The sequence below is a fragment of the Mesocricetus auratus genome, unplaced genomic scaffold, assembly GCF_017639785.1.
Source record: "Mesocricetus auratus isolate SY011 unplaced genomic scaffold, BCM_Maur_2.0 Super-Scaffold_100018, whole genome shotgun sequence".
NCBI lineage: Eukaryota > Metazoa > Chordata > Mammalia > Rodentia > Cricetidae > Mesocricetus > Mesocricetus auratus.
In genome coordinates this window covers 31,729,276-31,757,227 of record NW_024429199.1, presented here as the reverse complement: position 1 = coordinate 31,757,227, position 27,952 = coordinate 31,729,276, and the positions used below count along the sequence as shown (strand labels likewise).

Below are 27,952 nucleotides of genomic sequence, written 5' to 3'. Positions count from 1 at the left end.
ACACAATTTGTAAATATTTTTAAATAAACACAAAGTATTTCCCTGTGGTCTTTCAAACATCCTTACTGTTATTTATCTTTTTTTCCCCTTCATCTTCTTCCAGTTAATTCCTGTCTGACTTTTCCCCCTTTCCACCTCCAAAGTACATATGATGTACCGTTACCCTCCCTAGAGCTCTTTCTCCAACCCCCTCCTCCCCAAGGTCATTTCTCCTTTCCCGGCTTCTGTGGTTACTGTAGGTTATATATTCAAATCTATAGATTTGGAACTATGATCCATAAATAAGAGAGCACACAGTTTGTCTTTCTGGCTCTAGGGTTACCTCACTCAGTATAGAATTTCCCAGTTCTTTCCATTTACCAGCAAATCAGATGATTATACTTTTCTTTACATCTGAAAAGAATTCTATTGTGCATTTGTACCACATTTTCATTAACCAGTTGCCAGAGACATAGGCAGCTTCTATTTCCTGCATACCATGAATAGAGCAGCAATAAATACGGTCAAACACATCTTTGTAGTAGGATGTTGAGGTCTTCAGCTATACGTCAAGGTGTGGCGCAATTCAGCGCAATTCAGTTTTTTGAGAATTCTCCATGTAGATTTTTATAGTGATTGCACCGCCTAAAGTCCCAGCGAAAGCAACTAGGTAGGAGAAGGAAGTTAACAGGATACAAATAGGAAAAGAAGTGAAATTATTCCTTTTTGCAGAGGACTATCCTAAAAATTCTACAGGAGAACTTCTGGAAGTAACTAATACTTTCATTTAAGTGGCAGGATACAAAATCGACTTACAAAAACTTTCTGTATACCAATAAAAACGCACTGAGGAAGAGACCATGCAAACACGACCATGCAAAGGAGCCCTCACCAACATCCAGGAATAAACTCAGCAAAGGCAGTGACCTCTTAACGGACACTTCAAATCTCTGAAGAAAGAAACTGAGGAAGAAAAGACATTTGTGAGGTATAACATGCCATTTTAGAAATCCCTTAAGAATGCCAGTCTTAACCTGAACTGCCTAAAATTTGCTATGTGGATGCTGGCAAATTTATATCACCAATTCCTGTTCTTGGGCAGTAAGGGACAAAAGGCTTTCAGCTTTCCATTTGTTAGAAGTGTCGTTGTATACACCCCTTCTTTTGAATGTTAGATTGCTTCTTCAGCATGAGAGGCAATGAAGACTTCAAGGCTCCTGACACACACTCTCAGATCTTGTGTGTAGCAGCATCATGTGGGAAAAATGAAGAGTTTGTACCAGCTGGCACCTGCACTATAGATGTGACATCTGAAAGGAGAATCCCGAGGAGGTGAATGAAACATTCCTTTGTCCTGTCCTCTGATTTAGTGGCTACTGTACATCCCAAGCATGGTGGGCCAGGGCAGAGATGGAACTGACCACATTCAGAAGGCTAAAAGGAAGAAAACCGCCAAGTTTCTGAATTCCCCAAAGATCACATAGTCTTGGTATGGGAATCTAATGGAAAGACATGTGGTATGGTCTGAGGTCTTCCAGAAAACTGCATGCTCCCACACCCCCACATCTTCTACCTTTGGAGACATTTTTGAGAGTTCAAAAGTGACAAAACTGACAATGGACCCATCAGTAGAGTCTTTGTCCTGACCTTACTGTTTGCATATTCAAGGAAAAGGCAGGAAATAGAATGCTATGATTTTCAAACTCTAGCATTTTAGCAAAATGGAATCGGGTGGCAGGTGAAAGACACATTGGGGATATCAAGATAAGTATTTTTGGAAAAAGTGTCTGGCTCATATTTGTAGAGAAAATAGAAAGCTGTGGTTTTGTAATAAGTAGTAAAGTGGTGGTCATTCTTGGCCTCAGCATTCTCTTCTGCATACCATCTATCTCTGAGAATTCGTTAGCAAAGGTGTGACATTCCATGGGTGTAAGGTGAGTGACTCCACAGATGGCTAGCTTTATATTTCATCTTCTATCTTCCCTATTGTTGTTGTTTTGTGAAACAGTCCAATCAGCTCTGTAGTGAACTATGCAAGAAGCACTGTGTGCTAAGGCAGAGACAGAATGCGTTTTAGCGATGAAGTCTACTGGAATTTTTCTTTTAATCTAGTTACCTCAAGATGACACTGGCTGGGAATTTCACCAACAGTATGAGATATCAGCAGTAATACTATCTCATCAAATGTTACACAGAAAAAAATCTGCAGGTTGTACTTTTACTTTGAGTACAATGTTGACCCTTAAGGCCTGGGTGGATTGTAAGTGACAGTGTTATGATTTGAGCTGGTTATTATGAAGAAATTTATACTCTACTTCTTCATTCATTGATCCAAAGTGAGTAGAAAATGAATCACTTTTCTATGAACTTAGTGCAAACAACCAAGCCCAAATATGCTCCGTTGCCCAGTGACTTTCTTGTATCTAGCATGCCTGCTGATGATCAGATGCTGTACTTGGCAAGGTCACGGTGTGCTCTGCTGATGCCAGACAGGAAGTGGTTTGAGAAAAGGAAGATCTGATAGACTACTGCATCACTGGCACTCACTGCATGAAAAGGAGGTAATGAATTCCTTCAGTGTAGTGCCATGACCACTGACAAGAGTCCTTCGTGTGGCTAGCTGAATATGTGAAGATGTGGCCAGTGGCAAATTCGAAGGGAAATTTTATTTTAGCAAATTATCTTATCACTCATAATTTTCATACACAATACACAGTCTTTCATCCAAACATTTTTGGTGACAATTAGTCTTACTTATTATATATAGTATATATCAATAAGACAAACACCGTGCTAAGTATTTACTCGAAATATAAATGTTGCCTTAAAAGTAAAAAGTTTTATGAAATAAGAAAATTGGTAAATTATATGTGGTCCAGCAATAGCTGAACTGGGAGGGTCAAGTCTGGCACATTCAGAATGATGCTTACTTTACAACTATATGTACAAGGACCCCAGTGCCAGATGACTCCCAGGCAGCACTCCACTTCAAGGACTTGAGCACCAGGATGTATTTTCACTTAGGACCATGGATGCATGGGAATGGAAAGCTTGCATTTTGCTTGCTGGGATATCGGAAGCACTTAGAAAAGACCCTGGCCTATAGGACATATGGTAAATATCTGTTGTGATAATTTTGAAATCATGTTCTAAGAGGATACTATTAAATCTAGTCTGCAAATCAGACAATAAAAGGCTCAGGTTATCCTCTGAGAGTATCCCAGAGCTGCTAGGTGTGGAAGAATGATTAAAACCAGGCTATTTTGAGCTAACCCCAGTTTTCCACTTTGCATTGGAATCACATGTGCATGAACCTGGAGCCTCGCACCTCCTAGGCAAGTGCTCTACCACCGAGCTACATCTCTACCTTCCACCTCCTCTCACCTTTTATTTTAATGCAAGGTTTCACTGAGTTACCCAGTCTGGTCTTGAACAAACACTCCAGTCTCAGTGGCCCTTGGACTTTTGGTTCTTCTGCCTCAGCCCCAAGTATCTGGGATTATAGAACTGTGTCACCAGGGCTGCTCTTGAATTGTATTTTAGGAAGACACCTGAGTTGAATAATACTAGACTTACTAACCCTATGATAGAGATCATGGACATTGTCTTCCAACAGACCAAACTATTTTATTTGAGGTTCATAAGAACCCACGAGGTCTTTTTTTTTAAACAAACAAACGTAGAAATGCTTTTATTTATATTTATATTTATTTATTTATTTTTGGTTTTTCAAGGCAGGGTTTCCTCTGTGGCTTTGGAGGCTGTCCTGGAACTAGCTCTTGTAGACCATGCTGGTCTCAAACTCACAGAGATCTGTCTGCCTCTGCCTCCCAAGTACTGGGATTAAAGACATGTTCCAGCACTGCCAGCCCCACAAGGTCTTTGTTGTAGAAAAAAAATGAATTTTTTTGTAGTCCCTGTAGCACACTGTCATCTCAATAACTGAAAACAATAAAACCAGGTACCATGAAGCCATAATGAAGTGGTGGGGTGATAGTTATAGGTAGCTGGAAGCAGAACCAAAAATGATCTGTTTCCTAAACATGAGTAACCATTGAAATTCTACAGTGTTCTTCAGTAGAGGAGGCACACTTTGGAGAAAGAAACATGGAGACAGTTTGGTCACCAGCTCGAAAGAATTGCACTGGGTTGTTCTTTGCAGTTGTTGTTACTATGAGCTGGATGTGGCTTGCTCCCTAAGGACTTGTGTGTTAGGAGATACAGTCTTCCATGTCGTGAAGTAGCGACAGTGAACCCGTAAGAGGTGGAGACTAAGAATAAGTCCTTATGTCATTCGAGGCATACTCTTGGAAGAATTTATGAACCCAATCTTTCTGTATAGAAATGTAGTCTCTTCCAACCATTTACACTCCAGTTTGAGATACCACCTATCGTGATGTTATCACCAAGACCGAATCATTAGAATTATGGACTAAATGCACCCCTTTCCTTTATAAAGTTTACCTGACTTATGTAATTTTAGCAGAGAAAAGAGATTAACACAATTGTCAGTGAACAACTCCTGAGTGACTGAGTTTGACTTGTTTCTGGGTACTATGGGGATGGCTGACTGCCAAATGAGTCAACTTTTTATCTGATGAATATAGAAGCTTCATCTTAGGAAACACTGGTCTAAGATAATAAGTAGTTATCATGTACCAAACTTTGCTATTCACTGTTACTACTTTTGAAGACAAGTTGCATTTGGAAGACTATATCCCAAATAGGGAAGCCTGAATCTCTCATGGACCATTGCATTTGTGTTTTCTTAAGGGGGTTGGTCAGTTCCCTGTGGTGCAGGAGAGCAACTTCTGCCACGAACTGATCAATATCATGAGGCAAAGGTTTAACACAGAGTAGACACATGGGTTATGGTCTCCCCACACACAGAGCAGTCCTCAGACCCAAAGGAGATATGGATACATAGAAGGACCTATGATTTACCTGTTACATGGTAAGTGAAGAGACAGAGGAGGCAAAAAGTGTGTTTGCAGAAGGTGTTCAAGAAACAGTGTGGTGTAGTGTTCCAGGACAATTAGAACACTGGCCTGTGGGACCCAGTATGGCCCCCACCTGCTGTCTTTGATAAGGAGGCACAAGACCCATGCTAGATTCCCCCATACCAGTGCCTCCTTATCAAAGCCTGCAGGTGGGAAACTTGCACATTCTGAAGCTTAAAATCACACTTTGCAGAATAATGGGACGGACCGACTTAGTGCCTATTGAAGGCTAATGCTCTAAGTTATGGTTTGCACATGCATCAGAACTGAGTAATATACAGCTAGGCACAACAGACATTGATCCAAGGCCCATGATGCTTTTAGGGACCCACAAATAAATTATTAATTTCTTTTGAGACCCGAAGGAAAGATGGAACTTCAGAGTTGAAGATGATGCTCACTTTCTCCCACGCAGTCCAAACAGCACACACAGATAAACGAAAAGCTCTCTGAACACAAAATGGCCTAGGCCTAAAAACTAAGAATAAGGCTTTGCCACAGCTGCTGGATTTAAAACAAACAAAACATTTTCTCTCATTCAATTCACATCTTCTTAAATATATCTAAAGGGAAACTATTTATGCCTTAGAAACGGAGTATCCCTTGCCATAAAGAAAAAATAACCATAAAAACAAATACAGTGAAAATGAATCAATGTAAGGTATTCACCAGACATGTTTGCTTGTCCATGACTTTGATTATAAGGTCTTGAATGTATTAAATAGGGATGTTAATAAGTTTGAGAGGGGCATTAAAAACACGTGAACATGAAATAGACTTGCCTAAGGAATCAGAAGGATAATGAACAAGAATGAACAAGGTGATTTGAATCACTGTGTGATTTAGTAAGATTTAATGCCAGGGCTCTGTGCCATACAGCTTACCTTGCATACTCCTAGGACTTTGACTAAAGTAGGAACTTGAAGTTCCCCCAAAGGGCCATGTGGTAAAGGCTTGATTCCCAGCTTTTGGCTGTTGGGATATGTTAGAAGCTTGAAGAGGTGAGATCTGGTGGGAGGTATTCAGGTCACCAGGATTGTGCACGAGAAAGACGCTGCGGGAACCTGGTCCCCTTTCCTTCTGTGCGTCACTTCTTGGCCATGAGGTAGTTAGTGGCTTTGCTCTGCCTCCCATGCCTGCCAAGAGCAGCAGGGCCAGCTAATTATGGACTGAAACTCCAAAACTAAGAGCCAAAACAAACCTTTGCTCCTCTCCGTTGATTATCTCAGAGGTTCTTTAGAGTAACCATGAACTGATTAATAAAAATACAGCCTGTACACTGGGATACCCTAGAAGAGGTTGTGGATAAGATATAGAACTACCAGATTATTTGTGAATGGATGGGTTTTTTTGCCAAAAATATGGAGAGGTGTGCAAATAGCAAGTCCAGGTACTTCTGTAGGAAGAATGTACTGTTCTTTAACAGTATTAAAGAAACAGGTTTATGCTGTGCATGGATACAGACTGTAAGACTTTTATGACTATTTGTGATGGCAACCAGCAACCTATACACAAAGAGAGGTTTAAAAAGCAACCTTTATTGTTGACTCAGAGAGGGATAAAACTACATATGGTGGCATGAAGTCAGGGGAAGAGAGATGGGTGGACTTGAGGATATTTCAAGATCATTTTATGTACCTAGAACTGTAATCAAAACTAGAGATAACAAATAAGATTCAGAGGCTGCTCTCTGCCATTTCTGTAATCATTTTCCTCTGCAAAACACCCCACCCTCACAGGGGAGTACTTCTCTCTTACCATGTGGACGTGACACAAAAGTTATTTCTTCATTAGAAGAAAAGCCAGCTTTGGAACATGGGTCATAATAAGCAGCTTTGTCCAGTACCAGAGAAAAAGTAAGTACTCCAGTGTCCACCTTTATGTATCTGGAGGGCACAGGTAGGCTCCATGGAGTTGTCACGGTCATTGGTCCATCACTTATCAGGTGTGTTCCTCTTTTATGTGAGGGCATCTGGGTTTCTTACATTCCCAGGACAACAGATGATCACAAGTCCCTGCACATGTGCTTGTGAACACCTGTGTGTGTACATATGTCAGTGTGCACCTGGGTGCCTTGGTGCATCTAGACTGAGGGCCTGAGCAGACATGTGATTGACCTTGCCTGAGATGATAGAGTGAAGGGGTCCTGATGAGGTATGACAGGGTTACAGGTCCTGCAAAAATAAAGCAATGTGAAACCCTGCCCTAGTGCATAAAAAATGCCCACTCAGATTACAACTTGAATTTTTTTCTTTTATCATCTTGGTCACTTACATAAGAAAAATGGATTAAATTGAGAAATATTTATTTGGTAATAAACCAAGAAGGAACTTCCAGGTTTAAGAAATGAAGTCATATAATTTGAAGCGATAGAAAGGGTAACATCATAAAAATGGGAAAACCTCAAGACACTGACTGATTCACTGTCCAGCTGACTCCTGAACTCTGAACACAAGCCCAGTGCTAAATGAACACGGGAAAACCTCTTGGGGCCACTGTGGATTCAGAAGCAGAGAGGCGTGTCTCCTGTTTCAGGGAGATGGAACCAAGACCCCAGGCAGCTTGGGAACAAACTGATGCAGGTTCATTTGTGTGAACTGAAGTTCTCAGGGTGTGGTCGAGAGACAGATGTGTGGGATGGCAGCGGGAGTGGGGGTGGGGAGGCACACACATGTTAAAGGCTGGACAAGGCTGACCGACTGATAAGAATGTGTGTGATTAGAGAGAGCTAAAATGTTGCCACCCTGAAATCTCTTTATCTTAGGTTCTCTTCATCTGCCCTAGCATCCTTGAGACTATCAAATGCACTCTATTTTGGAAAGCACAAATAAAGGGCTAAAATATGTTATCAAAAAATAGCTTGATTTATGCCTTTGTGTTCTGTTACTATAAAAACATCATAAAAATGCCACCATGTTGAACATGTTACTTGAGGTAACCTGAATTGCTGTTTCTGGGCCATGGTGGTCACACTTGACTCAGCATTGGTTTTTCCTCATTCTCTTTGAGGTAAGAGCTGTGTTTTCCCATGGGCAGTAGCAAACCCAAAATCTTAAATCTAAATATGACTAAATGTTTTATTCTGAAATTCTATTATTTCTATTAAATGGTCAGTTCAAGGTGTGCCACCCCTGATTCAACATACTAGAGAGTCAACAATGGAAGGAACTGCTGGTTTCAAATGCTATGGTCTCTGTTTTTCCAGACGCTTCCTCTTGTCATGTGCTTTTCTTTTCTAGGTGCAGAGGTACTGGTTTTAGTTTGGTAGTGCCTGGGAACATGATGTAGAATCTATTTAGATGGTGTCTTTGTGGCATAATGTTGACCATCTGTTCCTGCTTGCTGTGATGTCAAGTCCGATGACTTTTTACTCAGGAGCAATCTCTTGTTTGAAATGAGATTAAAAGTTGTGACCCAGGGTCAAAACACAGGTTTGGGTGCAACCAACAATATTATCTGAATGTTCCTGGCACTTGCCAACTTCTTCATAGCCTGAGTTCTCTCTTTCAGATGCATTCAGCTCTGACATCAGTTCCAACAACTCCTAGGATATAGTTTTAATCACTAGAACAAATCAACTAAATAGTGTCATGCATTAAACACAGACTTGCATATTTTTGCATCATGGAAATAATTACACTGGGACAGTAACAAACTAGAGGTGCTGTTATAAAAGATACATTCACGTGTGTATTTAAAGAGACTTGAGGATAGTAAATTACTTTTGCTGAAACTTTCTAATAACTGTATTCATGTGGTGTTCAAGGTCTATAGCACTATATTGGGTACCACTATGTTGTACATTTTCTCCTTATTTGCAGTCCAGTATCTTAAGGACCAAGATATATAGCTTTTTTTTTAATGGATGCCAGGGATAGTGTGCACTTACTATAATATGTTACAGTGGAGTTTCCAGTGGTCTAGCTTTCACTTCTGGGAACATCCCACAATTAGCACTGGTTGTTCTCATAGCCTAGCCCCTCTAATTGTACCCTTAGAAAGAAAGTGATGAGTGTGGTGAGCTCCAGGCATGGGAGACATGGTGCCAGGTCCCCCAAACCTCTAAATTAACTTTGTGGATCAAGAAAAGATTACACACAGCAGCACACCTCCAAGCGGGATTTCTTCAAGGGTCTAGGGGTGGACATGCAGAAAAAAACAGGTAAGGGAAGGAGTTGGTGACAGGAGTAAAAGTAAGTCATGTGAAGGCATAGTACTGCGCCAGAGGGACATTACAACTGCAGAACCTCAGAACACATGAGCGAAATGAATGGTGAAGGCAGATGTAGGCTGAATAGTGGGGGATTTTTTTTTCATGCATTGTGCCAAGATCTTCCTTCTCCACAAGACCAAATTTCTGATGGGGAATTCAAAGTACATAAAGATAAGGGAAACCAATTGGATATCAATAATAGAAAGGCCAAGCTAGAGGCAGAGTGGAGGATGGGACAAGGAGAGGAGGGGCTTACTTGAAATGGTGTGCCCCTCTCTGACTTGTTTCTGTCCTGGTGGTTTTTGCCAAGGAAGGAACTCACTGTGCTCCTTAGGACTTTGTCTGTTTCTTGCCTTCCTTCTAAGTCTCTCACCTCTTTATTCCTACCCCTTGGTCTCACCTACAAGTCTCTATTCTGCTTTTTTCTCTCCTTAACCTTAATAAAAAATGTGACACAAAACAAGCAAATGAGCAAAAGATAAAAAATACCTGCTGGTCTATAACTTTAAGTTATATCTATTTGAACACATGGAGATGAGACTTTTTCCATCCCTCTGTGTCTAAAATACTTCCCTCACTTTTAATTGAAGTACATGTATATGGTATATATAAACATAAGAACAGTTTCTATCTACTGCGCTGATGTATGCTGAGTTTAGAGTAGATAATTTCCACTTTAATCTTATTTATTTTACATGAAAAATTCTTGGACAGTGGTTATCTTCACCTTCATTTTCTATGTGAGGAATAGAGAATCAGGGGATTGCCTTGTTAAAGAAAGTGCAGAATTCACACATGGTGCAACCAGTGTTTTCCCAGATCTCCCTAACTCCTAAGCTGAGGTTTTCAACCAAGGCACATGCTTCACATTATTAGTTTTTTTTTTCGAAACAGGGTTTCTCTGTGTAGCTTTGGAGCCTATCCTAGCACCCACTCTGTAGACCAGGCTGGCCTTGAACTCACACAGATCTGCCTGCCCTGCCTGCCTTTACCTCCCGAGTGCTGGGACTAAAGGCCCATGTGCCACTACTGTCCCGTCTCACATGTTCGTTTGTTCACTCATGTGTTCATCCGTTCACTTAGTAAATATACTGATGGAGCCTATCCAATCACAGGTACTTAAAACAGAAACTCAAAACATAGTAGGTGAAGACTCTTATTGGCCAGCTATCAATGGGGATGCCTTTTAATTAGCCAAATACAAATGTGGAGACTCTCACCATGGAGAAAACATAATTCATTAGGGTTGCTAGCATGAGATCCTATGATAAAACTGGTTTATGCAATGCCTACAAACAGTGATGTACTTTGTGAATTCCCTTATTGCATGCCAGGGGCTGTTCATATACATTAAAACCCAGGTATTTCTCAAATAACCCTCTAAGGGATATTCATTGTCACCATCATAATCAATTCCATTTTATATAAAATAAAGCACAGGGAAGTTAAGAAAATTGCTCAGGTTTACCCAAGTGGAAGGTGCTGGATTTGAGCTCAGATTCATGTAGTCTGCATATTCTGGGTCTCACTGTGAATCTTTATGATCTATGATGTCTGAGAGATACCAGTAAATATGGTGGGGCAAGAGTCAATGGAAGATCTTGTATTACACGGAAGCATAATTGTCCTTGTCGTGGATATGTTGGAGAGAAGGAACATGTAGCCTTGCCTTATCTATTCAGGCTGGCAAGATTCCAGGAGCTCAGGGCTGCCTGGACTCTGCTTTTGAACAGCAGAACATCCTTGATGCTTCTATGGGGAACAAAGCTCATGTGTAGAGTCCACCTTTAAGTAGAGAGGGAGGATTAGAGTAACCCCAGGGTATCACCATAGAGAAGCACTCAGACATGGGTGAGCCCTTCTTGTCTCTTCAAAGGAACAGCAATGAGACACGGTATAGATGGGATGTCGGGAAAACAGTATTCTTTGAGTGACGAGAGCATCACAAATATGACCATCTGGGTCCTCAGGAAATATGCTTAGGAGGAACCACTGAAGAATGAAGTGCATTGTTAAGAAAGAAAAGCCAACACATTTAAAAACATACATAACACAGAACAACACACATCTGTGTTTTCTCAGACATTACTTTCTGAGCAGAATCCATTCATCCAGATGGATGAGCATCTCCAGTGTCAGAGTTTATCTCTAAGAGTATGATTTTGGTCATCTGACTCTATTCTCTAACATCTACTTTCAAATGAGCTGCTTCTTAGCATTGCCTTTAGAGGTCCTACTTTGCAGATCAGTTTTTTATCATTCTGGACTAACAACTCCGCTACTAAAGACCTCAGGTTTTCAACGTGTTTTGTTTAGGTTCCATGATCTGACCAGATATTTGGGATCTTTTCTTTGTCATGTACTTCAAGCAGTCATCAACTCATTGACGTGTAGCTCACATTTTTCATGACAACATACGTTAAACACTGGGTTTTAAATTAATGGAGGTTGTGTGGACACTTGCAGATTGGTATGTCTCCAGCTGCTGTGGATTTATTCTCCCTTCTCTGTCATACTGTTCTGAGACTTTAGATGATGGGACCTCAAGACAGACTCTGTCCAAATCCCTGAATTATAACCTAGAAGGGAATTGCCCTGAGAATCAAGTAGACTGCTGAAGACTTTGTGTGAATGAGGAATAAATTCTGTAGTTTTACAGTTTGATCTATGGAGACTTCAATATTACACTGCTGTATGTTAGGATAAACTGGTCTATCCTGACTAATGTAAGTCCATATTGCCAAACTCACCTTAGAAATATCAGGCCCTGTTTTGATTTGCATTGCTCATCGCCTACATGATGAGAATGGGTGACTTTTTTTTCATCCCATGATTATGACTATACAAATGCATCAGAAATGTACTACAAAGTGCTATAATCAGCCTGAGGAAAGGCGGCCCTGATACAGGGGACAGGGACACTTAGGAAAGAATTAAACCAAATAAACTACAGTATGCCCAACTTCTGTTGTAGGGATTTCCGAGTCTCATATCCTTAAGCAGGTCTTATTTTTTTATTAGTTTTTATTAGAATCCCACCTGCAATTCATGAGAAATAAAAAAAACAAGTTCCTGAGTGCAATATATTATGAATAAATTTAAAAATACATTTAGTTTCAAGGGATAAGATTTATAATTGTATATTATAGGAAAGTGGTTAAATATTTTACTCCAAATCATAGTCAGATGGGACTAAATCAGCAGGTAAAAGCTACACATGCACAAAGTTTAGAGAAGCATTAATTTTTGGAATTAATAGTAACAATACTTCCATCGTTTAGAAAAATGTCATCACAGCTCTTTGTCACAGCACTGAAGCAAGATTTCAGAGAATCTAAAGAGGCCTCTTCACCAAGTCCTCAAGTACAATGATTTCAAATGGTTTTAATTTAGCCTTGTTTATGATCAAATAAATGTTATTTTGATTGATTGGCAAACATCTACAACCAGCAATAAGAGCAATTATGTTTGACATGGAGACATAAGAAAATCTATAACCCAAGCCTTTAAAGCCTGATTTCAAATGTCAAATCTGACTTATGAGAACCAGCCATAATCCTGCTTCATGCAAAAAGCATGAGGTTAATCTGGAGCAAAGGATGGCTGCCAAGCATGCCCTGGCATAATTAATCAAGGATATTTCAGAAACAGATCGTCTCCAGGAGATTATTGATTTGCTGTCATGATGAGTTTTTCTCGTGGCTGTGCTGGCACTCTGGAACAAGGCTGCACTGGCATGCATTTTCCTGTCGCTAAGCCTTGATCTGTCCTCCTGGACTCCTGCCTTCCTCGTGCTGACATCTGCAAACACTCACACTTGACAGCCTCATGCCCAAGTGTGGTAGCTTCCAAGTTGATTAGGATTAGTTCAGAAGGGATTTGGACTATTCTGATGTAATTGAAAGCAGAGAGCCATAAGTCTTGAGAGGGTATCATGCACTCACAAATGGCATCATATTCACAGAGAATTTACATGTACACACACACACACACACACACACACACACTCACAAGCATACACCAAAGTAAAGATGTGCAGATGCTGTATACTCACCTATACACATTCACATACATGAAATCACTACCAATAAACATACACACATCTACGTATATACATACCTATGAATACTTATGAAAACATAACAATCATACCCATGCACAATGTAAGCACAACCCATGCATGCATCTATGGAAACAGACGCAAACACACATGTTCACATACTCCCAAGCATAACACATACCTCATGCATACCCATGTAGCAAGTATATATCTATGCACACATATTCATTAAGCATACCCTCATGCATGTGTACACAGCCATGTATGCAATTGCACACATATTTGAATAAGAACACCTTCGCATATTCAGAGACACATACATAAAAATGCATATGTATACATGTAGAGGAAATGCCCATGTACTCATACACATGCACATATACATGCTACATACTTAAGGAATGCAGAAGATTTCAGTTTTAATCTTTAAGGTCATCTCTCACCTATTAGACAAAATTGAAGTGGCTAGAGAAAGCACTATTTCAAGTAAGGAAAGTCACTATAACTTAGCTCTTTTCCACGGTGGTTCTATGGCATTTGATCAGGCTGACAGAAAGACTTCTTGAAGTGCAAAGTAGTAAAGTTTCTCCCAAGATGAGAGGGGAAAATCAGGGAGGAAAGAGACATTTAGTTCACAGCTCAAAAAAGTTTTCTCCCTCCACTTTGGTTTTGCAAGGAGAAGATGACAGATGATTAACATAAAGCAATGTTAATGGCTATGGAAGTATAGATAGGTAGACAGTAGGCAATAGGTGGGTAAAGAACTCTCAGAATGGACAACACCTCTGTTACCTCAAGCACGACATATCAAACGCTGATGCCTTTTTCCCATCTCTGCCTCTACACATCACATGCCTTGCTTAGGCAACCCTCATGTTCACCCAGACAACACTGAGCCCACATGAATGGGCACTCAAAGACCAAAAGGATGAGTTTGCTTTTTTTTTTTGTTCTCCAGCTTTCAGCTGTGCCGTTAATTCTCCAGTGTGACTATTCTTCAATTTCTTCATGTGGGCATTTAGTGCTATGAACTTTCCTCTTAGCACTGCTTTCAAAGTGTCCCATAAGTTTGGGTATGTCGTGTCTTCATCCTCATTGAATTCTAGGAAGCCTTTAATTTTTTTTTTTGTCTTTGACCCAGGAATGGTGCAATTGCGCATTATTCGATTTCCATGAGTTTGTATGCTGCTGTTGAACTATAACTTTAAAGCATGGTGGTCTGATAAGATACATGGAGTTATTCCATTTTTTTGTACCTACTGAGGTTTGCTATGTTGCCAAGTATGTGGTCGATTTTTGAGAAGGTTCCATGTGGTGCTGAGAAGAAGGTATATTCTTTTGTGTTTGCATGGAATGTTTTATAGATGTCTGTTAAACCCAATTGGGTCATAACTTTTATTATTTCCTTGTTTTTTTTGTTAAGTTTCTGTCTGGTAGTCCTGTCTAGTCGTAAGAGTGGGGTGGTGAAGTCTTCCACTATAAGTGTGTGAGGTTTTATGTGTGATTTGTGTTTTAGTAATGTTTCTTTTACAAATGTGGATGCCTTTGTATTTGGGGCATAGATGTTCAAAACTGAGACTTCATCTTGGTGGATTTCTCCTGTGATGAGTATGAAATGACCTCCTCCATCTCTTTTGATTGATTTTATTTTAAAGTCTAATTTGTTAGATATTAGGATTGTTACCCCTGCTTGTTTCTTGGGTTCATTTGATTGGAAAATCTTTTCCCAACCCTTAATTGTGAGGTAACATCTGTCTTTGAAGCTGAGGGGTGTTTCTTGTATGCAGCAGAAGGATCCACTCTGTTAGCCTATGTTTTTTTATGGGTGAGTAAGATAATTAATATTGAGGGATATTAATGACCATTGGTTGCTCATTCTTGTTTGTTTTGGAGTTGTTGTTGTTGGAATTGTGTGTGGATTTCCACCCCTTTATTATTTTTTTGGCTGTTGGTAAAGTGGAATTATCTATTGCCTATGTTTTTTCCTTGGGTTGGAGTTTTCCTTCTAGAACTTTCTGTAGGACTGGAGTAGTGGATATGTATTGTTTAAATCTGGTTTTGTCATGGAATATCTTGTTTTCTCAATCTATAGTGACTAAAAGCTTTGCTGGGTATAGTAGTCTGGGCTCGCATCCATGGTCTCTTTCAGAGTTTCCATGGAGAAGTCAGGTGTAATTCTGATAGGTTTGCCTTTGTATGTTACTTGACCTTTTTCCTTAGCCCCTCTTAATATTCTTTCGTTATTCTGTATATTTGGGGTCTTGATTATTATGTGGCAAGGGGACTTTTTTGTGGTCCCCTCTATTTGGTATTTTGTAAGCTTCTTGTACTTTCATAGGCATGTCCTTCTTCAGATTGGGAAAGTTTTCCTCCATGATTTTGTTGAATATGTTTTCTGCACTTTTGAGGTGGGTTTCTTCACCTTCTTCTATACCTATTACTCTTAGTTTGGTCTTTCCATGGTTTCCCATATTTCCTGGATATCTTGTGTTAGGGATTTGCTGTACTTAAGATTTCCTTTGGTTGATGGATGTATTTCTCCTCGTGTATGTTGAATGCCTGAGATTCTCTCTTCCATCTCTTGTATTTTGTTGGTATGCTTGCATCTGTAGTACCTGACAGTTTGCCCAGCTTTTCTATTCCCTCAGACTGGGTTTTTTATTGTCTCTATTTCAGCTTTCACCCTTTGCACTGTTTGAATTGTTTCTTACAATTTTTGTTTTGTCTTTTCCTCCATTTCTTTAATTTTTTTGTTTGTTTTTTCTTCCATTTCTTTAAGGGATTTTTTCATATCCTTTTTGAGGGCCTCTATCATTTTCATGAAGTTGTTTTTAAGGTCATTCTCTTCTGCTTCATCTGTGTTGGGATGTTCAGGTCTTCTTGATGTAGGGTCTCTAGACTCTGGCAGTGTCATATTTGTTTTTCTGTTGCCGAGTGTATTTTTATATTGTCTCCTTCCCATCCCTTCTTCCAGTGGGTGTAGAAGGAGTATCTTCCTCTCTTGGTGCGTATGGGTCAAGTGGGTGCAAGCAGGTCCAATACTCTCAGGGCTCTCCTCCTCCCATGGATGGAGGCAGTCCTAGTACTGGGTCCTTGGCGGTCTCACGATGGGTTGGACCCTGTCAGGACAGGATCCACAATGCTCAGTTCCCAGGCCTCAGCTGGTTGTCCACAGGGCACTGGAAGATGGGCCAGAAACAGGCCCAGGCTTACCTAGTCCTGAACATAACACCAGTAGCACAGACAGCCTATATTTAGTTTCAGTAGAACACACACAAAGAAAAGCAAACTTAGGGTAAGCATCCAGAAGACAAGCGAATGTTCATAAAGTTAACTGAAATCTCTAATCAAAACGTGGATCAAGAAAGAGCCAAGGCCCCCACACAATCACTTTCAGACCCCATTAGATCGCAACTAATCCCCTCAAAGTTAACCAATATCCTGACTTCAGAGATAGCCAATCAGTCTTGTGTGATCTCAGCATTTTTATGAATGGAATCATTCGTATGCAACTTGCTTTTACTGCTCATCATAACATCTGAAACTCAAGCACATAGTACGTTTTCATTCTCATCGCAGATGAGTGAACTGAAACTCTCAGAGAAAGCCACGCCTACATTAAAAGTTCTCTTAGGCTGACTGACTGATTAGGAGTTCGAGACTGTGGAGCATTGGACCAGGTCCAAACTATTTCTAGCTCTCTTTAGTTCCCTTACCAGCTACTCACTGCTTATCTCTGTGTCTAGCCTAACCTCCTTCTGTCAGGTACAACACTTTGGAATGTATTAATTAAACCAGTAACTAGTTCCACCAACCCGACAGGAAGATTGTTATCGGGGCAGCTCCTTAAGCACACAGCAAAGATTTCCCACTTGGCTGTAATTAACTCATGTGGGGTCTCCACCCTGTATTTGAAACGCGCCTTGATTTATGACTTCCTTCTGTTCCATAACTATAAAAACATCATGACATTATTTCCACATTGGAATGCTTTTTGGGCCAACCTGAATCAGTATTCCTGGGCCATGGTCACTCATATTTGGCTCAAGAACAGGCACTATCTCTTATTCTTGTGAGGGAAGAGCTTTGCCTCATGTCAACCATCTCCTGCCTTTGTGTGACTACAGAATAATTGACGAGTCAATTCTATCCTTAATGATATCTTTCAGGATTTGCGCACGCAGAATGACGGCTTCTACATCTGGTCTTTTTTTTTTTTTTTTACTAGACAGGGTTTCGCTGTATTGTTTTGGAGGCTATCGGTCCAGCCCGGCCTCGAACTCACAGAGATCCGCCTGCCTCCGCCTCCCGAGTGCTGGAATTAAAGTCGTGTGCCACCACCACCCTGCTCAACATCTGGTCTTGTGTGTTCTTCTTTTGGGGATGGTCAGGGTAAAATCATTTCCTCGGGGCCTTACGTGACTATCACCTTGGTAGAGCAGAGGTTACCTTGGTGACCTCTGGAATACTGGGATCCTTAGTTATGGGAATAAAATAAACAGGATAGTACAGTAATAACTAGATCACACTAACAGCAATTGGGCTTTTACTCTTATAGAAGATGTTGCATCTGAGATTGCAGCATTCCATGTGCCACCCCATCCTCTATAGCTACGTATGATTTTAGGGGGTCCTCAATTCAGGAGGTGGAAGATTAACAGAGGCCAGGACTTCAGTAATGTAATTTGTATGAGGTCATCATTCATGCTGGGTGGGAGTATCCAGTGAAGCAGTTTTTTTCTGAGTCATCCAACCACCTGTAAGCAACCCTTGCTCATGCTCTCTACGTTAGTCTGATAAATCCATTGATTTCCCAAGGTGGACTCAGTTGGCAGAATTTTTTTTTTGCCTGTTGTTGGTGCCCTATCTGGAGTTAACCAATGTTTATTCAGGTCTCTCCAGGAAAGGCAGAGTAACAGTGAACTTGTCTGTATAATTCCTGAACCATATGTGCTAGGGTGAGGAATGGCTGAGTCATATGACATGATCCAAGACACTTGCATTGAAAAACCAAGTAAAACAAAAGAGCTTTGCAAAGTCATGTGACCATTTCCCTCTCTTCTGAGGACTGTGAGTTTCACTTGTTCTTATAGCCTTGAAATTACAAGGTTACAACTGCAAGTCTTCCTCCTATCATCTTTTGATTCAAGCTACCCAGACGTCCATGATATTGTAGGTCATCAGGTTCCCTGGGAAGCTAGTGCTGAGGTGGAAAATAGCAAGCATTAATTTCTTAGAGAGCAGGGTACGAGAGAAGCACCACTTTTCAGAGGGCAAAGAAGGAAGGGTGATAAACCTGGGAAAAAATGGGCTTGTGCTGCAGCCTCAACAAAGGGCCAAGTCAATCCGCGGGACCTGGAAGTAAATAAGGAATCCCAGAGTTAACACAAAATGGCAAACATGGCTATGTCTTTAGACTCTCATCATGAACTACTTATAGGATGTATGTTGCCATGGGAAAGATGCTCTAGCCTTTAGCAAAGCTATGCTTTTCATATGATAACTGTTCTTGAAGAAGGCTGAGGCAGAGGGTAGAAGTATATAGTACCCCCAGGCACTGGTGCAAGGAGTTGTTTGGTCCCTAAATAGGAGCCTACATGGCACAACATAGTCATCTGGTTATTTCTATGCCAAGTGATACAGCTGGTTTGAATCTCTGCTTGTAAAATCCGTGGAATAAAATCTACATAGAGCAGAGTGGCAATGCTACAGGGCTAGAAGTTTGTCTGTGCTGCCTTTATTAGGATTTTTTATTTTCAGGGGGGAAGAAGCTGGTTATTATACAGTGATATTCCTTGTTGATACTTGCTAAATGCTATTGTCAGCTACTGGATCTTCATATAGGGTTCCTCATGGCAAATAAACCTCTTGACATGCAACTGGACTGCCTGCCAGCCATGGCCTAGCTGATATGTCACACTCTTTTCAAGTTCATTAGCCTTCTATAGCTGAACAAGACCATCGATTAGTGAGCACACACTTGTAGGACTAAGGCTAGACAGAAGCAAGCTTCTAGCTCTGCAACAGGAGTACTACTAGCTGCTGTTTTCATTTCTCTTCATGACCTTAGGTTTTGTTAGTTATTAGTTTACCCACCTTCCAATATTTTAAACAACTTTATTTGACAAATCACACACACACGTCATAATACTCTGCATTTTGCTATGTTAATCAAAGCAATAGATCATGGCCGGCTTCATAGCAGAATAAGAATGGAAGCATGATGGACTCTGCTTCAGGAGCTCAGCTAAACCAAGAAAGCCTGGCATTTTCATTAGCTTCAGCTGCCTGATCAAGGTGGAGATACATTTTTTTAAAATTATTGATTGGTAATTTATGGTTTCCTGCACTTAAAGCTTGTGCACAACTATGAACCCTCCTCCACACCTATTTTTGTTGATCTTTCTCTAGGAGGTAGGATCCCAATGGATGACTAAGTAAACAGAAAAATTCCTAAGGTATGACTGGTGAGTGGAAAGCATGTTTCTTCCCCCTGAAGCCCTCCTCATTCATGCAGACTAGATCTTGAAGTAAGGCAGTATAGAAGGGGAAGGAGATCAGAGAGATAGTTCAGTGGCTAAGGGAGAGAGATAGTTCAGTGGCTAAGGGCACTTGCTCATACAAAAGACCATATCTGGTTCCAACTACCCACTTCAGATAGCTCACAATCAATTCTAACTACAGCTTAAGGGTGGTGATGGAGCTGGTGTTCTCTTCTGCCGGCACCCACATGCATGTACACATACATGCACATAGACACACATACACATGTGAATAAAACTAAAACAAAATCAAAGTAAGATAGGGAAAACTAAGGGGACGTGAGAATAGACAAGGAGTCCTCATCCTGGAGCCTGGCTGAAGTCTCTAATCAGAGTCAAGAATATTGATACAGCTAACAAAATCCACTGTGGAGACTGACACTATAGAAATGGTATTTTGATAATGACATTTTAAATAAAATGTTAAAATAGCAGCAAACTATAAAGTCTAAGAGGAGATGACTTTGAGTTGAGCTTCACTCCTATCCCCCTTGCAAACTTGTCATTTTCTCACTAACAAAGCTACAAACATTATTTATAGCCAAAACATATGCGTGACTTTCTTTTAACTTACAGATAATCAGACTCCCTATGACCTGTCTGAGCTGGGTTCTCATTTTATGAGCCTGCCATCTTGACCAGCATGCCTTAGAAATCAACCCATGATGCCATTCACCAAAAAAACCAAACCAACCAAAAAACAAACAGAACGAAGTTTCCTAGAAATTCTTTAAACAATGTGATTTCAGAAGGCACCAAAATTGGGAACATGGCTGTTTTTATGAGAGTTGAGTAGCTCTCTTGGGAAGCCCAACCCCGTGTCTTGCATGTGTAATGTCCTTTTCTTAAGAAATCCCTTCCCTCATGTAACAGCCATGTTTGAATCTATGTTAAAACCATTCTTTAATTAAGTCTAGGTTTGCCTCATTTTGACTTCTACTGAAATTCTTGTCTGTGGGGAGGTCACAAATCCAGGCCTTATCTTAGAGGAGGTCCTGCAAAAGGTCTCCCCCAATCTTCTATAGGGAGCAGCACTGAGCTCTGTCTCCTGTTCCCACTGCCACTGGCACTGGCATAAGAGCTGAGGTAGCCACCCATTCCTCTCAAGTCCACCTCTCACGATAGCCATGCACTTCCCTGAGGGCATCCGTTCTCACTTTGATGGCTAAGAATTCAAGATACATGATCTGAGTTGGAGCTCTTGGACTCCCTGAATGTGGGCATCAGTGAGGAGGCCTAGGTAATCCATGGAGCCTTGGGTAGTATTTATCCCTGGCATTCAAATAGACTTTGAGTGCCCATGCCACAATGAGGGATGCTCTCTCAGCGGGGACTCTTGGGGGAGGGCCTAGGCTCTGCCCTGGATGAAATGACAGTCACTGGAGATCCACCATGGAGGGTTTCACCCTCCCTGGGGATAGAAGTGGAGATTGACTGGGGGACTGGTGGACCTGGTGGGGAGGGCAGGGTAGGAGGGGATGTAGAGGGAGCTGGGATTGACATGTGAATCAAGACTGTTTCTAACCCAAGTTAAAAAAATATTAAAAACAAAAGAAGATAAACACCATGAAAAAAAAAAAGAATTTAAGGTATGTGGGAACTACCGAAGAAGAGAACAGGATGAGGTTGGAGATAATGTTGAACCTAGAGAATCTCTGTAGCTCCAGGACTCAGCAAAGATGAAGTGGGGTGGGGACCAACCCCGGGAGAAAGACTGTCCAAAGTGTTCAAAATGAGGAATACAATGGGTTAGCTGAACTTGGCATAACAGCTCGTTTCTAGTCCATGGGGGTAAAGGGAGAAAGAGAGTTAAGGAGTGTGAAAAAAAATGGTGCAGCATCCTGTAGTGAGAACCAGTTCATGGGTCATGAAGAAGAAACTGGCAGAAAGCATTGGTTGATTTAAGAGATGTTTTGATCAATTTATGAAAATGATCAAAGAGGAAAGAATGGCTAAGAGAAATAAGGGTGACTGGCTGGGAGAGGAAGAGAAGGAGAGGGGGAGGGGGAGGAGAGGGGAGGAGGGGGAGGGAGGGGGAGGGGAGGAGAGGGGGAGAGAGGGGGGTAAGAGCAAAGTTGGGAAGAGTGATACTTTTCTGGTTCATATGTGAATGACTTGAGCTTAAATTCTTTGAGCTCTACTTGAACTGGTTCTTGATTGCATTGTCCTCGGTCAGTTGATCATGGTCTCTCCACCTTCACTGAGGCATAATTGACAAAGAAAAATGACAACTTGATGTTTTGATAAATGTATATATTGTAAAATGACTTCCCAAACCAAGCCAATTAACTTATCCATCACTGTATGTAAGTGCTGGTGTGTGTGTGTGTGTGTGTGTGTGTGTGTGTGTGTGTGTGTGTGTGTAATACTCAAGGCCCACATATAAAGTCATCTTGGGGGTCCTGTGTCTAACATGAGGTGACTAGGCCATATTCTTATTTTTATTTCCTTTTAACTCATCACCTTTGGACTATCCCAGAGAAGCAGGGTTCTAAGTCAGAGTGAAGAAAAGAAATGTTACTGAACGACATTTAGAAGCCCCTGGCTTGGTGACAGGTAATCTTCAGTAAAGTAAATTACACTTGCATTCTGAGGCTGAACTTCACGGCCTCTGAGGGACAGACAGGAAGAAATCACCTCAGAATTATCAGACACATGTGGCTTCTTAATGCATTCTTGTGCAGTGCGGGCTGCACAGATACACCATGGACGCAGAAAGCATGACCTGGTGACTTTCAGTCATTTTAAGTTCACGAGGAGGGCAGAGGGATGCCTGGCCCTTCCTGCAGGTCTCTCAGAAATCCGTCTCCTCCCAGCGAAGTAAACTGTGTGCAGCCCTTGCCAAACTTAAATTGCATCCATGTTATAGAGGAAAGAGGCTTTAGCACATTCCTTTGGGGAATGGCAGCAATTTATTTTGTTTGTTTCTAATGGAGAGGGTTAGTTCCAGAATCTCACTGTGAGGTCTGAGAGGCTGACTTGAAGACCGCCGGGCAACAAGGAGAGAGAGAGAGAGAGAGAGAGAGAGAGAGAGAGAGAGAGAGAGAGAGAGAGAGAGAGAGAGAGAGAGAGAGAGAGAGAGAGAGAGAGAGAGAGAGAGAGAGTGCAAGGAGAGGCTTTTGGACTTTATCGGATGATGGAGACAGCAGGAACATCCATTTTTACAGCCAAGTCATAAAGTATAGTTCCCAAATTTACATCAGGAATACATTAATCCCAATACTGTATGGTTAAGAGTATTTTCCTGATTCTATTACTTAGAAAATAGGTCATTAAATAGATCACGTGTGTATGTGTGTGTGTATGACAGAGTGAGAGAGAGTGTGCAATAGAGAGAGTATGTATGTTTATATGATGTGTGTGCATGTGTATGAATAGGTATGTGTGCATATGTATACACGTTTGCATGTAGAAGCCAGATGTCCACAGGGTCATCTCTGTCCGTCACTCCTCATCTTATGTTCTGAGGCAGGGACTCCAACTAAACCTGAACCTCACCAATTCAGCTGCCTGGCCATGAAGCCTCAACATCTTCCTATCTACCTGCCTCCGCAGTCCTCTGCAAACTGCTTCTATTGGGTGCTGGGGATCCAAACCCTTGTGCAGCAGACCCTTGACCAGCAGCACCATCTTCCTATCCCTGAGGACTGCTTTTTGTTTTTAAATTAACCCCATCTCCCCAACCTAGCACAGCTGACTGCAGCATCTTTGGGGTCTCTCTCTCTCTCTCTCTCTCTCTCTCTCTCTCTCTCTCTCTCTCTCTCTGTGTGTGTTGTGTTCTGTTTTTCTCTCCTTGCCACTCAGAATGTAAATGCCTTTGAGCCTGTGGCTTGTCCATCTTTTAGGGGGAAAGATCATAAATGCAAACTACCTGGGTGATAACATGAATTTGAAACGACTCAGACGTCCCAGCATGAGCTGAGGGTAGAAACATTAGCCCAAGTTCTCATCTACTGGTCTCCCTAGAAAGCTGGTTTTATAACATAATTTACTTTTGAAGGGTGGGCTCTGTCTCCTAATAAGAGAGGCATGTTGTCATGGAAAACCAACGATCATCAGTATACCGCTTCAAGGTCAACACGGGTGGCATAAATAAGAAGAAAAACATCTCCCTCTCAGCCTTCCCAAGCCTATAATGAGACACTGGTGGCTTCTATGATAGATGGCCCTTTTTTAGTTTCAGCAGAGAGCAGTATGCTTTTGGTCTTCGGAATATTGTTTGATAGCTTCACAGAAACCAATCAATAACACACAGGTAACATTTTCTACAAGGCACATAAATCCTAGCCTAGGGAGACCAGCTGTTGTGAGATTCTGGATGGGTTCCAGCTTCCAACCGGGGCGTCTCAAGGAAATGATCCTGAATGTGGGGCTTTGTTTGGATTTCAATGGAACATAATCGGGTGACATCTGGTCCCCCACCTTGTGCTGGCTTGGCCACACTTCATCCGCCATGGCTCTGGGCACCTCCTGCAGGGCTTCCTGCTAGTGCCAAGCACCAGCGTCCTGCCCATCACCAGCTGCCAATCAGTTTTTCACAGTGGGGGACAAAAAGCAAACTTGGGGCCTTGAAGATGCCTGCTGGGAACAACTCATAAAAATGATCTTAAAATGCAATTTGGATCCCACTGCCGCCCTCCAAGTTACTGGACATCAGACAAAAGAGGGTTACAAAAATAACTTTGTCAGGAGGAAGAAGGATCAGAAGAGAATACGGAAGGGACTAGAGATCAGCAGTGTGGGTATAAGCTGCTGGGAGGTAAAGGAGGAGTGAAGAACTCAGAGACAGAAGCAGTGAGCAAACACACAGAGACGCACACTCTCGCACTAATAGTTACCATTTTCACGTGCGGACTCCACTGACCTTTCCTTTCAAAGAAAATCACCCCACGATGCGAGAATGAAGAAAAATCATGTGACTGTGGCCACTGGACAGAGAATGTGCCACTGACTTGACAGCACGTGTATCCTATTATAAAGGGTCTTAAATCTCAACCCAAGGACTGTCATTCAATTTCTGGGAATCTATGCCAAAGAAATAACCATCTGCCTACATTAAAAACAAACAAATGCAAGATAAAATACAGACTTCCTCAGCTGCAGAAGACATTTCGTTCTGCTTTAAACACTAACAAAATTATAAAAATAATCTTAATTATCTGTAAGGAGCCAATGGCTTTTAAATTAACATACACTTACTCATGGGCTAACAAGATATTTAAAAAAGTAGACACTGAATGTTAGCTATCAGATTCAGTCTAATTGATCATTCTTGTAAAACTGTCTAAAATGAATGCAATTATAACATCAACAGATAGCAACATTGACCTTTCCTGTTTGTAGTCATACATGAGCACACACAGGTGTGTGCCTTCTTGGCACATGTGTGGGAGTCAGAGGGCAGCTTGTGGGATGACTCAGTTCTCTCCTTCCATCATCTGACTGCAAGGGGTTGAACTCAGGTTTCACGAATGGCAGCAAGCACCTTGATCTGCTGAGCCATCTTGTTTACCCTGTTTTTGCATTTTTTGAGATCTCCTTTATGTGCATAAAATTATTATTATATAAATTAATAAAAACCAATGAAAACATTAGGCATCCATAGGAAATTGAAGTAGGAAGCATTTTTAAAGAAACAGAATTATGAAGAAACAGGGGCAGGGCTTAGAACAGTCACTGAGACAATCAGTAAAAGATGGGAAAAATTTCAAATTGGAAATAAACTGGGGTGAGAAGAAAAAACACAGTAACAGACACATGAAGAACAAACAGGGGAAATTATCAAATGAACGTGCCACAACCTAACATGGGCCACCTTTGCTCTGTGAAGAAACTGTGTAGAGGTCAGTCTTCAAAGGTGGTACTAGGATAAGGTCCCACTGACTTTTCAACCTGGAAAAGCCCAGAACAACCTTGCTGAGGGCTCATCTAATCTTTCCTCACTTGTACACAATCATGGCCCAAAGAGTCATTGCAAGTTCCAAGTGGATCTCTTGGGACTCCAGTGCCCTCATACATATTCCTGTGGCTGCCAACTCGATTATTAGCCTCCCGCTTATTTCTGGTGTTAGCTTTGTGACAGATACTTCAGGCTAGCCGTGCATATTTGTATGAGCTGTAGCAGCAGGAGAAGAACACTAGAAAGGATTCTAATAACTATTTATATTAAAATGTTCTGAAAAAGTGACCACAATGGCAAGGCAGAAAAGTGTAAATTGCCTGACTTTTGTCTGTGGTTCCATCGCAGCCATTTTCTATCCCTAGACTGGTCCCCTGGGAAGCCCTAATGGAGTCATTAATTATTATGTGTTCAAAATATCTACATGCTAGATTATAAAGCTTAGAAAAATAAAGAAGGGAAGTGAGCTGGGGATGGTGCAGTTGGCAAACTGTTTGCTCTACAAGCATAACGACCCTATTTCAAATCCCCACGACCCACGGGAAAAGCTGCATTGTCAGAGTGGGTCTGGAATCCCAGCATGGGAGAAGCAGAAACTGGTGGATCCCCAGGGCTAACTGACAGCCAGCCTAGCTGAATCAGTGAGTTTCAGGGTTAGAGAGAGAGACCTTACCTTAAATCAAAAAATAAGGTGGAGCGTAATCGAGGAAGACATCAAATGCTGACCTCTTTGTGTACACGCAGGGGGGTACACACCTCCACAAACACATGCGCCTCATACCACAAACACAGCCACATGCCACACACACGCATGCATGCACACACACACACACACACTCACACACGCACATAGGCTTACATTCACACACACAGAGTCTTCAATTTCTGTTGTGATATACTTCGACTCCCACTATCTCTTCATAGCCTATATAAAATCTCTTCCACCATTCCAGAGACCTGGCAGCTCCGCTACTTCTCAAAACTCATGCATTTTCAAGTAGTAAGTTAATATGCTTCCTGGAAATGGTTTCCTTTGTGTACAGGTAATGGCTTCTCAGAATTCCCTTGTTTTCTCTCTGTTCCCATTTTCACTGCAGCTTGAAAAGCTATGACACAATGAATTAGGCATCTCTTGTCTTCCAGCTCTACCATAAACACAAGCAGAAGTTGTGAGCATTCCGAATCTTCCTGCTGCAAGCGATCCTTCCTGCCTCTTATGTGCAGATGGAGACTTCAGTTTTCAAAAGGAAAGGAAGGGGTGCCTTGAAAATGATGTAACTGTTTTGATAGCATAAAATATTTGCTATTTCCTATGCTATTTGGATTGGGCAAGCCATTTACCTTCCCCAGGCACAGGTTAAATTCACAAGTGGATTTCATAAACAGCTGCTTTTACAAAGTGATATGAGGAAAATGCTTTCTATTGCAGATTTTTCTATTACTTACTTCACTCAACACCTGACCTGTAGTGGTTGCTGATGGCCTCTTAGCAGCTGTCCTTGGAACACATCACCCTATTTGATCTCTCAACAGCAGGGTATGTTAGAGGCTATGGCTCATAACTCACACTTGGTGAAAGATAGTCATTCAAAGAAATTGACCATAAGCTAACAACAGTTTGCTGATCTCAGAGTCCAAGGGTTATTGACCAACTTAAATTTATTGCTGTAGAACCAAGGAGGGAAAAGACCCATAGCTTACTACAAGGTTAGAGCTTTGGCTTAAGGGGTGGTTGACCAGATTTCTTTTCTTCCTAGGAATGGGCAGTTGTTTTGGGGAAGGAATTCCCTTTCTTCGAGTGTGGCATTTATTGATTGGCCAGTTGCAGTTTTGGATCTTGGACCCAGGATCTTGTTCGGACTAAGGAAGTCCTCCACCATCAAGCAACATTGACTGTATTTACTGAAGAACTTAAATGTGGGGTGGAGGAGGAAGAAAAATTAGGATTGCAATTTGTGAATATTTTCCAGCAGCTATCTTACGTCCCCCAGATCCTCACCTTTACCCGAAGCTACTCTTGCTTGTTTAGGCCAAAGCCATCATTCTTCACACACCTTGGACCAATCCAGCCTCACGTGATCTGGAAGACAACACTCAAGAGCTACCAGGCTTCTTTGTTCTCTGTTCTTAAGGAACATCAGTCAGATTCCAGGTCTCACATTTGTGTTCAGGCTGAGCATCTATGCATCTGAAACTGAACTGTCTATACATTAAAATTCTATTTTCTGCTTCTGAAGTGAAAGATTGAAATCAAGAAGA

The 27,952-nt window shown here is 41.4% G+C and overlaps 1 protein-coding gene across 4 annotated transcripts in view; it reads right to left on the bottom strand.

Annotated features, from left to right (window-relative positions):
- Positions 1-27,952, bottom strand: part of Aig1 (androgen induced 1) — a 210,240-nt gene that overhangs the window by 40,365 nt on the left and 141,923 nt on the right. The window lies entirely within an intron of this gene.